Raw genomic sequence first — 14,716 nt, 5'->3', positions numbered from 1 at the left:
GCATTGAACCCAGAACCTTCTGTATGCAAAGCAGATGCTCTGCCAATGAGCTACAGCCCTTTCCTTGTCAGTCATGGTGACTTTGCACCTGCCCTGCGCATGGTCTACATATGCAGAAGGAGGTGGAAGACATCGAGGACAGGAGACTTGGCCACTTTAGACTATAGACAAGACGATGCTTGAGTTATGGCGACAGCTTCATGAGATATACAAGCCCGACTTCCTGACTGCCCCCCATGTTAGTCCTTCCCCCGTGCAGCTTTCTAAAAACAGCATGTGGCATGTTTTAAGCACCAATCACATGGTAAGTGGTTATCCATTTCCACTTGTGTTTGACAGATAAGGGATTTCCTTACGGATTGAGAAGTTAACATCAATAAAACTTTCCCCAAGGTTTCATAAGACATCCTGTTCACTAAACTGCAGGTGAGTGGTTTAGTAGGCGTTGCCATGAGCACAGCAGAGCACTATAATGGATTGCCATTTAAATCAGAAGAAGGCCTCATCTGACCTCTTAAGGCTTTTGCACCAGAACAGTTTTCACACTTGTGTACCCAAATGGCCACCCTACAAGATGAGCTTGTTTCCTTCTCAAGGCAGCTTCCTATATCAGAATCAAAGCACTGTACAACACTGAAATCCCACAATAAAATTATCAACACCAATAGCAGACCAGCATAACATGAAAATAGTTTAAACTATAAAACACTTTAAAAAGCCATAGCACCATTATCTGCCTAAGTCCCCAAGCCCATTTGAAGGCATGAATTAATGGGACCGTGTGTAGAATCAAAGAATCGTAGAGTTGGAAGGGACCCTGAGGGTCGGCTTGCCCAACCCCCAGCAATGCAGGAATCACAGCTAAAGCATCCATGACGGATGAGTAGTATTCTACAGTTGTGGAGCCCCATCATGGATGCTCAGGTGGGGACATTGTTGGACGCACTGATTTTATGCCGCCAACATTTGATCTAATAAGCTAATACCCTTCAAGGAATGTTGTGTGATTTTATTGCATGTAAGTAAACCTGTTCCTAGTTGTGATGGGACGATGAGCTGCTTGTGTGTAAAATCCAAGTCCCTCAGAGTTTGGTCAAGTTTGCAAACCTCTGTCTGTAACGGAGCCCCTTAAACATGGCTCCGTCAGTCGCTGGCAGATTCCGACAGTGGTTGCTTTCGGAATCGCTTCCAACATAAAAGCTCCTTAACGGAAACACGTCTTCTGGACTCTCTGCGTGACAGTTTCCGGCGAGGAGTGGGTGTCCCTACAGGAGGTCCTGAAACCTCCCCACTGCTTTCGCTGGAAGTGTCTGTGAGCCATCCCTCCAGCTCACTTTCCCTCAGCTCACCTCCTCTCCCCCTACTGGTTCCCTCTTCAGCTGCTGAGTCTCTCCCAACCTGTGTGAGCCCTTTCACTTCCCTTCCTTCCGATGGCAGTTCCCTGACATCCACCTCCCCTCCAGGGCCCCCTTCATCCCCTCTCGCACCCTCCTCTACGGGCGGTGAGGAGGCAAAACCCCGGAATGAACTTCCTTCATCTTCCGATGTCTCGAACACTTCTCTCCACCTGTTGCGGTTCCTGGTCTCGAAGTACTCCTCCTCCTCAGAGTCCATCTCCCCTTCCCCTTCCGAGTCCGAGAATCCTTCCAACTCCTCCTCCTCATCGGTGGTCCCAAAGTATTCCCTCCGGAACCTCTCCACAGGCTGAGGTTTCCTTGGGAACCTTTGATGGAACGTTTCTATCAATACCTCGTCATTGATATCTTCTGCCATTACCCAAGTGTTTTCTGACTCCGGTTCTCCTTCCCACGCTACCAAATACTCCACCTGATCCCCCTTCCACCTGGCGTCGAGGATTTCTGCCACATGGCTGCTGCATTCCCTTTCTTCTATGACCGGTCCCCGAGTGGCCATCCCTTCTCGTCCCCCCTCATACGGTGACAGTAACGACCTGTGAAATACTGGGTGCAGTTTCATGTGGTTGGGTAACCGGAGCCTGAAAGCCACTGGGTTGACCTGTTGAATGACCTCAAAGGGACCCAATCTCCTGGGTCTTAATTTCTTACAACCTCCTTTGAACGGCAACCCTTGGGTTGACAGCCACACCCTATCTCCCACCCTTATGGTTTCACCTTCCCTTCGGTTCTTGTCTGCCTGCCTCTTGTATTCTTCCTTCGCCCTTTCTAAGTTGATTTGGAGCTGACGATGGATTGCTTCCATTTCTTCTACAAAATGCTCGGCTGCCGGGACGCTCCACCTCTCCCCTTCTCCCCCTGGGAAAGCCCTGGGATGACACCCATAATTAGCCAAGAAGGGGCTCATCCCTGTGGACACATTCTCGGCATTGTTGTAGGCAAATTCCGCCAGCGCCAACTTTTCTACCCAGTCATTCTCTCTGTCATTGACATAACACCTCAGGTATTGCTGGAGGACACCGTTTGCTCTTTCCGCCTGCCCGTTGGTTTCAGGGTGCCGGGCAGTCGAAAAGTTGACCTCCACCTGCAGTAAGCTCATGAGCTTCCTCCAGAACCTGGAAGTAAATTGTTTTCCTCGGTCTGAGACCACCCTCAATGGCACCCCGTGCAACCTAAAAATGTGTTCTACAAATAACTTCGCTGTCTCTTCCGCCGTGACTGCATGCGAGCAGGCTACAAAGTGGCACATCTTTGTTAGTAGGTCTACCACCACCATGATGGCTGTTTTCCCCTTGGACTTCGGCAGATCAGTCATAAAATCTATCGACACTGCCTCCCAAGGTCGTTCTGGGGTTGGTAAGGGTTCTAATAGTCCCGCCGGTGCCCGCCTCTCCCCTTTGGCTCGCTGGCATTGCTCACACCCTCTTACATACTCCCGTACATCTTCCCTCACCTTAGGCCACCAAAATTCCCTGGTGACCAACCACATGGTTTTGTGTTGTCCAAAATGCCCCGCCGTGGGGCTGTCGTGCAACTGCTTGAGTACCCTCCCCCTTAAGTCTCCTTCAGGGATATACAGTGCCCCTTTGTAATACAAAGCTCCATTTCTTTCCTCGAAACCCCCTGGTTCCTCTCCCTCACCCCTAAGACCTCTGAGCTTATTCTGGGCGTATTCATCATTCTCTGTTTCCTCTACCAGTTCTCTTTGTCCCACCAATGCCGCCCCACACACCCAGCGGTCCTCTGGAATGACATGTCTCTCTTCGGGTGCTCCCTCCCCCTCCAAATATTCAGGTTTGCGTGAGAGAGCGTCCGCCCTAATGTTCTCTGGGCCTGGCACGTAACAAATCTCAAAGTTAAATTTGGAGAACTCCTGGGCCCATCTCACTTGCCGTTGGTTGAGCACTCGTGCCGTCCTCCAATACTCTAGGTTCTTGTGGTCAGTGCACACTTGCACCTTATGTTGTGCGCCAATTAGCAGGTGCCTCCATCTCCGGAACGCCTCATGAATGGCTAGTAGTTCTCGGTCATACACCGTGTAGTTCCTCTCGGATTTGTTCAGCTTTCGCGAAAAAAAGGCACACGGTCTCCACTCTGACTCCTCCTTCCCCGGCTGCAGAAGCACCGCCCCAATCGCTCTGTCTGATGCGTCAGTTTCCACTCTCATCGGTTTTTGTAAATCCACATGCAGGAGTTGTTGTTCCGAGGCGAAGGCCCTTTTTAGTTCCTCAAATGCTCGCTCCGCCTCCTCAGTCCAAACGAACTTCTTCTTACTGCTGAGACAGTCCGTAATGGGCGCCGTCAGGTGGGCAAAGTTTCGGATGAACTTACGATAGAAGTTCCCAAATCCTAGGAACCTCTGCACATCCTTCCTTGTTTTGGGTGTTTTCCATTCCAGCACCGCCTGGACCTTGCCGGGATCCATGGCCAATCCCTTGTCTGACAGGCGATACCCCAGGAATTCCACCTCCTTGGTATGAAACTGACACTTCTCCAGTTTCACCCACAGCTGGTTGGCTTGCAGCCTGCTCAACACTTCTCTGACGTCTCTCACATGCTGCTCCTCATTCTCAGAATACACCAACACGTCGTCTAAGAAGGCCACACAATTCTTGTAAAGCAAAGGCCCCAGGACGTGGTTCATAAACGATTGAAAGCATGCGGAGCCTGCTTGTAGGCCGAAGGGCATAACTAAATATTCAAATGCCCCTAAAGGGGTGAACATGGTGGTTTTCCATTCATCCCCCTTCCTTATTCGTATCAGGTTGTACGCCCCCCTTAGGTCCAGCTTTGTGAAAATCTTTCCCTTCCGCACCCTTGTCAAAATGTCGTCAATCCTGGGCATAGGGAAAGCCACTGGTTCTGACACTGCATTTAAGGCCCTGAAGTCACACACCAGCCTCGGCTTGTTCGTGTTTTTTTTATCCACAAAAAACACTGGGCTGCCCCCCACCGCCCTGGACTCTCTGATGAACCCTCTCTTCAGGTTCTTGTCAATGAACTCTCTTAGCTCCTGCATCTCTCTGTCTGACATGGCGTACAGCTTGCCTACAGGGAGCTGTGCCCCAGGGAGTAAATTGATTTGACAGTCAAAGGGTCTATGCGGAGGTAGTTGGTCAGCTTCCCTTTCGCTGAAGACGTCGCGGAGATCTGCGTATTGTCGTGGTACCTTCACGTTCTCCGTTACTTCAGTCCCTGCTAGGGTGGCTTGGGCCCCTGCCAAACCCTTTCCCTCTTTGCAGTGTTCTAAGCAATGTGCTGAACCAAAAGAAACCACTCTCTGATGCCAGCCCACCAGCGGATCATGTAACGCTAGCCAGCTCATCCCCAATATAATGGGAGCTCCTCCCAAGGTGGCCACATTAAACGCTATCAGTTCGGTGTGCCTTGCCACCTTCATTATCATTGGGACGGTCTGCAAGCTGACTTCTCCTCCCAACAGCTCCCTGCCATCGATCGTGGTCACCTGCAGGGGGTTGCTTAAAGGGATCGTCTGTATCTGGTGTTCAGCTGCAAACTCTTTGCTCATGAAATTGCAGGAGCTGCCTGAGTCCAACAGCGCCTTTATCTTTAGAGGGTGTCCGTTTGGCAGCTCTAGCGCCACTTCTATCACTAGGGCGGGTTTAGGAGGTTCTGGCGTGGGCACTTTCACTGCTCTTTGGCCTGGCTGCTGTGCCCCGACGGTGGCAGCCAGGCGTTGGCTTTTACTTGCTCCGGTATTTCTTCCTCTCTTCCCTCCACAGCTCCTACCATCCCTTGCCATTCCTTCCTCCGGGGGCAGACTCTGGCAAAGTGACCTGGCTGTTGGCAGAGATAGCATTTCCGGGCGCCTTTTCCCTCCTTCTTTCCCCCCTCACTGGGCTTTGAAACTGCGCGCGCGCGCGCTGTTCCGATTTCCATCGGCTCTGCCGGCGGGAAAGTTGGCTCTGGAATGTCTGGAATGCGGAACTCCTTCCAACGTTCCCCCTTCCCTTCCCGCCTCTCCAATGCTCTCGCCTCCTGGCGCGCTCCTATGGTCAGCGCTGATTTGGTCAGCTGGTCCATAGACTCCGCCCTGGGCGCCCGGGAAAGTTCGTCTTTCACAGCCGAAGAAAGCCCTTCTTCAAAGAGCATTTGAATGGGTTCCGCCGATAGATCCCACCCCAATTTATGGATCAACATGGTGAACTCAGTCCAGTACTCACGGACAGATCGGCTCCCCTGTTTGCAAGCCATTAACTGTCTGCGCACCACTCCCTGTTCAATATCGCTGGAAAACATCAGATCCATGGCGCGAAAGAACTTCATCGTGTCCTTTAGGACGTCACTATTCGCTGCCATCAGGGGTCTAACCCAGTCTCTCGCCCCCTTTTCAAGATGCCCAATCACGAAAGCCACTCGTGATTCCTCGTCAGGGAATTCATCAAACTGCAGATTGAGGGCATATTGCATCTCTGTCCGAAAGCCATGATAGTCTTTGGGCTCCCCCCCAAACTTCTGCACCAATCCTGGTACCTTTCTGGCGAGCTGGGTGTCTTTCCCCTTTTTGTCTGCATCCTGAGCCCTCCTCTCCTCAAGCCTCGCCGTCTGCAGCGCTAGCTGGACCTCCAACACCCGGTACCTTTCTTGGACCCGCTCCAGCTCCTGCTTCTCCGGTTCCGGCTGGGTTGCTCATGATGCCTTCTCCTGCACAAGCTGCTCACGGAGACTGTCGGAATGCTGTGATGGGACGATGAGCTGCTTGTGTGTAAAATCCAAGTCCCTCAGAGTTTGGTCAAGTTTGCAAACCTCTGTCTGTAACGGAGCCCCTTAAACATGGCTCCGTCAGTCGCTGGCAGATTCCGACAGTGGTTGCTTTCGGAATCGCTTCCAACATAAAAGCTCCTTAACGGAAACACGTCTTCTGGACTCTCTGCGTGACAGTTTCCGGCGAGGAGTGGGTGTCCCTACAGGAGGTCCTGAAACCTCCCCACTGCTTTCGCTGGAAGTGTCTCTGAGCCATCCCTCCAGCTCACTTTCCCTCAGCTCAGCTCCTCTCCCCCTACTGGTTCCCTCTTCAGCTGCTGAGTCTCTCCCAACCTGTGTGAGCCCTTTCACTTCCCTTCCTTCCGATGGCAGTTCCCTGACACTAGTGTTCCCATGCTCTCATGCCTTTTCTGGTACAGTAAAGTGAAACAAAGAATCTTAGAATTGTAGAGTTGGAAGGGACCACAAGGGTCATCTAGTCAAACTACCAGCAATGCAGGAATCTCAACTAGATCATACATGACAGATGGCCATACAATCTCTGCTTAAAAACAAAAAAATGCACTCTTTGACCAGGACAACTTAATCATAAACCAAGATACATGTGTATTAAAAAAAGACGTAGAGGGGGAAATCCCAAACAGTAATCCACTTAGCTATTTGGAACCTGTGAAATTTATAATACTTTTTCCTTCCTAATCAATACAGGAGTCTGAAACTGACATCAACCCATTCCTGACTGTTCTATAAACTGATTAGAATTCAGAGGGAATTAGAGCGGGGGTACTTATATCGTTGGGCTCTTGCAGATGCCAGAAAGAACTCCTTCCATCAACTTCAGAACGCATCGTGGAGAACTTAGTAGAGGGCACCTTTGCACCAGGTGTGGGTGTTGGGGGAGTCACAAGAAAAGGCACTTGCCACTTGTGAGTCAATTAGTGGAAGCCTGCGCACTGCTGTGTTTGGGGAAAATCATTCTGATGTTAAGGGGGGGGGTGATGAAGCTCAGGTGTGCCAATACAGCTGTACACAGAATGCTTTTTCAGTTCACAACAGTCTCATGGCAGCTCTCCAAGTCAAGGCTGATAGATTTGCTGCAGACGACAGACTGGGCTGCCAGATGTGCCTTATTCTGGAGGATTATCTCTTATTCCAAAACATCACAATCCTATAGAAAACAACACACATCCTTTACTCCAGGCACAACAGCTCAAGAGTGTTTTGTTACTAAAACTGTGATCTGCCAAACCTAACTATAGACAAACTGGTTTGCACTCCAGAGTGATGCAGAAACACAGCATTTTAATTTTATGTATGACAGCCAAACTACATGCTGCCTGAAAACGTGTGTGATCGCCTAATAGCTATTGCTCTTATTTTGCTGTAAAAGCCATTTCATTAGGGAAGCACTGGAGACTGAAAAACAGGACGTGATTAACCCTTTCCCCACCCCAAAAGCCCTCCATTCTTGAAGTTTTCAAACACCTGCTGGGAATACCAGTTTGGTAGGTGGGAGCTGTTTAGTAAGGCACTATTGGGTGCGGAAATAATTAAGCACAGGCCCTCACTTCCCTGCTTATAATCACTACTGTGCTCATGTCCTGCCTGTGGGTTTTCCATAGGTATCTGGTTTTCTACTGTAGGAAATAGGAAGCTAGGCTAGATAGGCCTTTGGCTGATTCAATAAGACTCTTCTTAGGTTGACACACATCTCAAAGCAACTTCTAGGCCAAAAGCCCCCCACACACACACACCATTACATGTGTAGTGCGTTGTTTGGTCCTGAATGACAAAGACTCTCCTCCCTGGAAGAGAGGGGAGTGGTTGTGGGCGGGAGCCCGAGCACCGCCCCTAGCAGGGGGCGGTTGCCCCCTGCCTCCACCTCACCTGGCTGGCGCCCACGCCCCCTCTGCAGGCATCCAACCAGGTGCCTCGGAGGGGGCGTGTTCAGCAGCCTTATGCTGCGGTGCCAGCCTCTCCCTGGCCTCATTCTTCGCCGTCGTCTCGTCGGGCATTGGAATAATGTGTTGTGGTGTGTCGAAGGGCTAGGTGTGGCCATCGCCTATGCCTTCAATTTTTGGGTATTCCGTTAAAGGAATCTGGCGGTCGTGTGTTCTGTCCGATGCCTGCTTGGCGGGAGGCCATGGCACGACCCTCGGTGACATCAGGGGGGAGCCTATAGTTGGATTAGCATCAACAGGCTCCACCTACTGGTGAATAAACCCACGTGTTTTAGAGATCCAATGCCTAAGCCAATACCTTTTCACTGCTGTAATCAATAAAGTTGTGGCCTTTCCATGCCCATTAACCTTATATCACGTGTCCTTGTGTATTCATTTCACATCGCGGGGGTCAGGTCCTCGAACCACAACATTTAGATCAGAGACAATTCTATGTTGTCGTTCTAGGGTGTAATTTGTTTTGTTTTGTCTTCTCTGTTTATCCTGCAAGACCCCAGTGAGGCAAGATGATACTGAAGAAATGCTTTGCATTTATTAGATGTTTGCACTCTTTTTTTCTGGGACCTCACAGAATGCTTTCCTTCAAGCAAGGCCTGATTTGTATCAATGTTTCTTCTTCCTATTCCTCTAGATAATTCTAGACAGCAAGGTGAGGAATAGAGATGTGGCTTCTTTTACTTCTGAACACCAAAGAGCTCGCTAACGTTATTTTAAGGGCCAGTTGGTTCAATGAATGTTATTGTCTCATTCATTGTTTATAAAATCTAGACTCAAACAAACACCTATACCAATCACCATACCCAAGATCCCTGTTGAAACTGTCTACTGTACTACAAATTGCACAAGCAGGTATTCAAATCCTGATGCAGCTAGAACAGTAAAAGTTAATGATTGCCTCCTCCCGGTCCACCTCACATACAGCTTGGCATATTTTCCTTGGGACATCCAGGAACAAAATGGCAAATGTTACCACTTGGAGCTAAAATGAAATAGCAAAGGTTCATGCAGAACTTCTAAACTTCATACCATCCCTCTTCCTTGTCAAAGCTAATGCTTTCACTATCACATCTTCATAAGCACTAAATTTGCTGCTAATGTGCTGAAAAATTGCTTCAGCTCAGGTTTCTATTTACAATTTGCCAAGATCATCGGCTTTGTAAAGAGAAGCAAGGAACAGCCAAAACACTAAACTAAATGTTTGGTAACTGAATCCACGATCGGACTCCTGGGGCATTTCCATCATACAACCCAGAAATGAATAGACACAAATTTATCATAATCTATGGTTATCAGTTCCAATGACATTCTCTACAGCACTACATGGAATCCAGCTAACACAACATATTTTACCTCCAAAGCTACAAAAGCATTTCAAAACAGTACAGCTTGATACTCTTATAGTATTTTCAATTTGAATGGGCATTCATTCACAGATTCTGAAAAATATCCACCCCTAAAAATTCACTCAAAGTGCTTTTAGTACTGCATGTTCTCATTAGTATGTCAAAGTAAAAAATCTCAAAATAAAAAAATTATATTTTGCCACTGAACAAGAGATGGACTGTATACTGTATCTGCACCATTGCCTTACTCTTCATTTTTAACTGTTTTTATATTTGAAGATACTGACCTGAGTTTTCTGTGCAATGTTAATCTCAGAGAGTTCCACGTAGGCAGATCATACAGAATGAGCACAAGAGCAAATAAACTTGGCCAATAATAATACTGCCGAACTAAATGCTTTGTGTAGTCAAACTAGGTATTTCTTAAAACAAACAAATCGGGGTGGATGCAGAGTGGTATGCTTATGCCCATACCTGAAAAGAAGTGGAGAAAGGCTCCTCTTAGAAATTGCTGCCTTAACCTAGAAATTCATTGCCACTATGATGCTCAGCCCTTTACCCAGGGTAAAGCTATAGTTCAGCAGTAGAGCATCTACTTTGCATGCATAAAGTCCCATGTTCAATCCCTGGCATCTCCAGTTAAGGCTGGGAATGTCCCATCTGATATCTTGGAGAACCACAGCCAATCAGTGTAGAAAACACTCAACTAGATGAACCAATGGAGAGACTCAGTATAAGGCAGTTTCCTATGACCTATGTTTTAAGTAACATTAACAAAACCAGCTTAGGCATATTAATATTTGATTTCATTCTGTTTTAAAAAAACAACAACCCACTACAGCTGCCTGCAGTCTTATTTACAGTATACTAAGGATTGTTTGATTCAGTAAGTTTCACTGAAATCAATGGAACATAAACCTACTTAGGATCACACTACACAATCTTTTTTTATCTTTGCATGTGTTAATCCTGAGTAATAAAGTTAAGCCTTCTTATTCTACTTTGGTTTTAAATTCTTATTTTCATTGACTTCCAGCTGAACGTTCACAATTTGCACAGAGTGGGAGCAGCATCTTCTAGGACTACTAGCAGGCTGGCTTTTTTTAAAAAAAAAAAACAAGTTTGCATGTTTTTCTTATGGCCAGACCAGCTACCAGCACAATATTAAACTTTAACTTTAATCCAATGAAAAATTCATTTCCAGGTGCACGGACAAATGTCTTAGGAAAGGAATGGGTGTGGCACTACTTATCACACATTAGAACTTTGCTTCTAGCAGCGAACTTGCACATTGCTCCATCCTTAGCCATGCATTGCCCAGCCCACCAACCTAACCACCAGCTTGGCCCAGGAGCAACATCAAGGGCTACCACCCAACAAAAGGAGCGTGGAGCCAAGCCAACACCATGCAGACTGAAAGCAGCAGCACCAGCCAGTACCAGTGGATGAGGAAGAAAGGCCACAGGGCAAGGCTCAGTGGTAGAACACATGTTTTGCATGCAAAGAGTTCCATATTCAACTCATGGCATCTCTAGGTATGGCTGGAAAGGACTCCTGCCTTAAAAACAACAATCCTGCAGTCACTGCCAGTCAGTGTTGGCAATACTGAGCTACATGGATCAGTGGTCTGACTTGGTAGGAAAGCAGCTTGCTGTGTACCTACACAACGGAGATGGCAGAGGACTGAGTGTTGTGGGTGAGAAGTGTGAATGTGCCACTTTGTGAGGCATCGTGTTGATAGGTAGAAAAAATAAATAAATGTGGCACCTTGTATGGAATATGATACTGCACTCTAGTCACTAGAATATAGTTTATTTCTTGTGGTTCACCACTGATATTTGACCAGTCTGGTCTATGACAATCTTGTGGCTGAAAGAAGCCTTTTAGCCTCAGGAAATCTAATAATTTCCTTGCAGTGAGAAAAAGCTGCCAAACACACACACACAATCAAACAAGGTTAGTCAGTGTCATTCACCGAGAGGAACTTGGCCTTTCTTTTTTATACACCACCAACCACAGTTTTTAGGAGGACATAAATGCAAAGCACCCTTAGGTTCCAGGGATCCATCAGGTGGGGTGGACAATGTGCATCTTCTGCAGGTATGTGGAACCTCTGTGCATCCCTGCGGCAAATCAAAAGAGATTAGCCCATTCCAGCTCAGCTGTATTGGTTTTTTAGCATTCCCTCAAATTGTGAGAGGTACATGAGCACTAACTACGCCAAAAGACTTGGCAGGTCTACAGAAGGTCGATTGCATTGTCAGAGTGACATGAGCATGGCTGGGAGATCCAACTGGTTCTAGGCAGTGCTTTTTTTCTGGGGGGACTCATGGGATCCGCATAAACATTTTGTGAATCTGAGTTTGGACTCATTGAGGGGCAGTATTTCAGTATGAGTAGGAAAATGAGAGTACCCCTAAACATTTTTTTAGGGGGGGGGGAAGCACTGGTTCTAGGTCAGGTGGGAGTGAGCCATCATCATCCATAAAGGTAAAGGGACCCCTGACCATTAGGTCCAGTCGTGACCGACTCTGGGGTTGCGCGCTCATCTCGCTCTACAGGCTGAGGGAGCCAGCGTTGGTCCACAGACAGCTTCCGGGTCATGTGGCCAGCATGACTACGTTGCTTCTGGCGAACCAGAGCAGCGCACGGAAACGCCGTTTACCTTCCCGCCAGAGCAGTACCTATTTATCTACTTGCACTTTGACGTGCTTTCGAACTGCTAGGTTGGCAGGAGCAGGGACCGAACAACGGGAGCTCACCCCGTCGCGGGGATTCGAACCGCCAACCTTCTGATCGGCAAGTCCTAGACTCTGCGGTTTAACCCACAGCGCCACCCACGTCCCTGTCATCCAGAGCATAGCTGTCAACTTTTCCCTTTTCTTGCGAGGAATCCTATTTGGAATAAGGGAATTTCCCTTAAAAAAGGGAAAACGTTGACAGCTATGATCCAGAGCCTCCACTCCAAAAACAATCCCCGTTTCCTCCCCTCTCCACAATATTGGCGTCAAAGGCAAGCCTGCAACTAAGCAGGGATGATTAAAGCAGGTCGATGATGGGCCACGGGATCTCACAAAAGAGACCTGCACTAGGTGTCCAAGAAGCAGCTAACTGGACCTGTAATGACTTTAAATGGGGGTGGGGGGACGACAAGCGCACCCTAACGAATGATGCTGAAGGGCAAGGTTAACAACACACATCCCCTCATCTTTCCCCTTTTTGTTTCCCTGGCTTACAGCTAGTCGCTCTTCCTCCTCAGCTGAGATTTCTTCCTCTCCACTCTAACCTCCCCCACACCCCCGGGCTACCTCACCACCCTAAAGCAATATGGCCACCGCGGCGCATTTCAACGCCCTCCCCTCCGAAGACAAAAGGACGCGTGGACTTCGAAACAAACCAAGAACGGCAGCAGGGCCTAGCCAATCGCGAAGCCGAGCCCTTCCGCGGTGGCCAATGGGAGTCAAGGAAATCGAGCTGGGCAAAACGTCCCTTGAGCAAGCCCCGGCCTTCGCCAGCCTGGCGGGCGGGCGGGCGCGCCAATTCCTGCTAGGTCGGCCGTTAGCTGGGGGCTGGCCAGGCGCGTGCGCTCGAGTGTGGGAGGGGCCGGCTGCGCCGCGGCCGTCAAGTCTCCCTCCGTTCTGTCCCCTCCTCCCCACCCCCCACCCCGCGCGGATCCCGCCAAACACCGGCCAGCGCCTCGATACCTTCTCTGAACGTGTCGGCTCCGCCTCCTCCTCCTCTAATGGCGGGCGGGTTCTCCGTGTCCGAGGGAGGCCCCCCCTCCTCGTTCGGGCGGGGACGGGTCCGCCTCTCCCTCCCGTTCGTGTCAACCCAGCCCGATGGAGGAGGCGGCAGGCTTTTGCTCTGAAACGGGGCAGGTTGAGGACAGAAATAAAACATGCAACTCCATCTCTACTGCGAACCGTTTTCTTCTAAGCACCCCCTCGGCCTCCCAAAAGAACTTGATTTCTTGTCCAAAGACATGGAGACACCTTCCCCAAATATGTGGGCAGCGTTGTAAGAAAAACGGCCCTCAGCACATGCTCAGAGGCACTTCGCCGGCGCCAGAAGAGGGTCCCGGGCAGGGCCGGTGCTATCGTTGGGCAGTCGCCCAGGGCTCAGGCTTGGGGGGGGGGGCGTTCACCTAGATCAGCTTGGGTCATGTCCCATAAATATCTAGTAAGATTTCACTTCTGTTTTACATTTTGAAGAATTTCTATTATATCTGCCAGAAATCTCTTTTCGAAAACTGAAGTCGGCAAAAAGTAATTTGGGGGGAAGAACAGGTTGGCGGGCATAGAAAACAGCCTGGCCCAGAATCAGGGCTAAGCCTTCGTTAACCCTTGGAAGTTATAATTATCAACGTTATAATATAAAGTGTTGTCCAGCAGTGTTTTGGAGTTCTTATGATCACTACAGTCCTGGGGTGGGGGGAGCTTTTGTTCTGTTTATTTAAAAAAATGTATCAACTACTTAATATAAAAGATGCCAATATGGTACGAAAATAAATATTGCACAGCACATAGTAATTTAGAAACAATGTAATATCATAAACATGTAATTAATAAAACCACTTAATAATTTTTATTATTATTTTTAAATGTATAGTTTTAATTATTGTATATTGGATATGGTATTCCAGAGGAAGTATGTTCCAGGTACCAGGTGCCACTACACTAAAGACCCTGCTCTGGGCAACCACAAGCTGAATTGCAGGAGCTTGTGGCACCATCGGGAGAACCTCACCAGATGACCACAGCCACCATGCAGAAGCCTTGCCAAAGTGCCCCATGTATTTCCCCTCATATATCAGTGAATATTTACCTCTCATTCCTATGGGAGTAAATGCCTTGGTGCAAAAATTGTTCTCCAGCCCTGACACTGGGTGGTCTGGTCCTTGCTGATACAGATGTCGATGAGCGTGTGTGCAGTGCATCTTTGTGTGGAGATACAAATGGTAAGTTTTTGTGCAATATCTCCACACACAGCTGTCTATATAATGATGGCTGCATCATCAGAATTATTATATAGAGTATACCTAAAATTTTCTTTGTACTGTTGAGAGATGAAAAGCAACACAGTCGCTACCCACAGGTTTGCAGACTTGATAAACACAATGCAAAAGGGATGGAGGGGGAAGACGAAAACAAAAAATGAGAGATAATTGGGAAAGGAAAATGGAAGAGAATGACTGTTTGTAGGAAATAGGTGGAACCCTGAACAGGAACGATCCTTTTAGAAGGGAGGATGCAACGCACATTCTGTTGGAGGG

The 14,716-nt window shown here is 48.4% G+C and overlaps 1 protein-coding gene across 4 annotated transcripts in view; it reads right to left on the bottom strand.

Annotated features, from left to right (window-relative positions):
- Window positions 1-13,879, bottom strand: part of TRIQK (triple QxxK/R motif containing) — a 58,322-nt gene extending 44,443 nt beyond the window's left edge. The window contains exons 1-2 of one of the 4 annotated variants that reach the window (XM_081013706.1): window positions 12,681-12,808; window positions 9,732-9,918 (exon numbers count right to left, since the gene is read on the bottom strand). The gene's annotated coding sequence lies outside the window, so the exon portion shown is untranslated. Of the gene's footprint in view, window positions 1-9,731; window positions 9,919-12,680; window positions 12,809-12,841; window positions 13,035-13,148 lie in introns of those variants that run through there. The other 3 variants (XM_081013707.1, XM_081013708.1, XM_081013705.1) reach the window with 3 other exon arrangements.
- Window positions 13,880-14,716: the final 837 nt, after the last annotated feature.

This window comes from Podarcis pityusensis (assembly GCF_964106645.2).
Source record: "Podarcis pityusensis genome assembly, chromosome: 7".
Taxonomy (NCBI): domain Eukaryota; kingdom Metazoa; phylum Chordata; class Lepidosauria; order Squamata; family Lacertidae; genus Podarcis; species Podarcis pityusensis.
Note: the sequence above shows the minus strand (reverse complement) of the source record. Positions and strands in the feature narration are given on the sequence as shown.